Below are 1696 nucleotides of genomic sequence, written 5' to 3'. Positions count from 1 at the left end.
CACCTCTCTCTGAGGTCATCACCTTGCGCTCTGTCTCCCCTGGCCCCTGCCCCATCAGCATCGAACTTGCTCAGGTTTTCCGAGATTTAAAGATTTAGAGTTGAGCTTTCATCTCCCTCTCTTACCGTTCTGTCTTTCAACTTCTCTTCTTGGACATACTTCTGGAAAAAATAGGCTACCTTTATTTCTTTACCTTTTTTCTACTCAACCTCCTGCCGTTTCTCTCCCAGCACGTCCAGTACAGCAAAACTGCCCTTGCCAACGGCACTAGCGCCTGTTCTCCCATCCCTGATCTCCTTTTTTCCTATCTCCTACATACTGTTGTTTGCCGCCACCCATCTGTCAGTTTGTTGCACTGTGGTGGCTTGCATGTTGCTATGATGCTGGAAGCTATGCCACTGGTGTTTCAGAGACCAGCAGTATCAGCTAGGTGGACAGGTTTCAGTGGAGCTTCCAGACTAGGACAGACTATAAAGGCCTGGAGATCTACTTCTGAAAATTAGCCAATGAAAACTCTATGGATCACGGTCCGTTCACGATCATTGTGGCACGGCCTGGACACCGAGAAAGATGCCGGTGACTCTGTGGGCCTGTACTTGCCATGGAAATGCTCCGCCAGCAGCCGCATCCTTGGTGCCAAGGACCACAGGTCCATCCAGATGAACGTGGCTGAGGTTGACAAGGTCACCAGCAGGTTCAATGGCCAGTTTAAGACATTCGCTATCTGTGAGGCCATCCAAAGGATGGGTGAGTCAGAAACGATTCCATTTTCCAGCTGGCCAAGGCTGACAGCATTGTCTCAAAGAACTTCTGGCTGGAGAGACTCATGGATGTGGAGGATTTGTCATAAATAAATAGCAAAATTCAAAAAACGAAATAAAACCCTGTGGATCACAACAGAATCTTGTCTGATACAGTGCTGGAAGATGGGATCCCTTGATTGGAAAGCACTCAAAATACATAGTGTTTGCAAGAATGGACTCAAAGATAACAATGATCATGAAGATGGTGCAGGGCCGGGCAATGTTTCATTATGTTGTACGTGGGGTCGCCGTGAGTCAGAGCCGACTTGAAGGCAACCAATAACAATAACAACAACTATTATTTGGACTCTCTGTAGTATTTGATACTATTGACCATATTCTCTCTTTTTGTAACTACAATATCCTTCCCCTTACGCAAAAGTAACATGTGGTTAAGGCAGAACACAAGCATAAAAACAAAAATGCCCCAAAACACAGGTGCTTAAACACTAAAGAAAATAACAAAAATCACTCACAATATCATTCCTCTAAAATAACCACCCTGTGTAGTGTAGGTGCTTCCAGTTTTTTCTATACGAATAAATTTACACACGTACATACTACTCTCTCCCTTGTACACACACATATAAAACCAAATGGTTTCTTGCGGACACCATTGCATAACAATTGCAGGTTGGCTTTTCCAGGAAGCAGACTCTAGGAGGGAGTTTGGAGTGCAGGATGTTTATTAAGGAGTGACTGTAGGCTCAACACCAATGAAAAGGAAAGGAAGAACAAAGGATTCGGTAAAGCAGGGTTTCTCGATTTGGGGCGCAGTGGTTAAGAACTTGGCTGCTAACCAAAAGGTCAGCAGTTTGCTGCTCCTCGGAAACCCTATGGGGCAGTTCTACTCTGTCCTATATGGTCGCTGTAGTCGGAATCGACTCCACGGC

At 45.4% G+C, this 1696-nt stretch overlaps 1 pseudogene; it reads left to right on the top strand.

Moving 5' to 3' along the window:
- Positions 1–506: 506 nt before the first annotated feature.
- Positions 507–850, top strand: LOC111822340 (40S ribosomal protein S21 pseudogene; annotated as a pseudogene).
- Positions 851–1696: the final 846 nt, after the last annotated feature.

The sequence above is a fragment of the Trichechus manatus genome, unplaced genomic scaffold, assembly GCF_000243295.1.
Source record: "Trichechus manatus latirostris isolate Lorelei unplaced genomic scaffold, TriManLat1.0 scaffold00162, whole genome shotgun sequence".
NCBI lineage: Eukaryota > Metazoa > Chordata > Mammalia > Sirenia > Trichechidae > Trichechus > Trichechus manatus.
The sequence above is the reverse complement of the archived record's forward strand: the minus strand, read 5'-3'. Positions and strand labels throughout refer to the sequence as shown.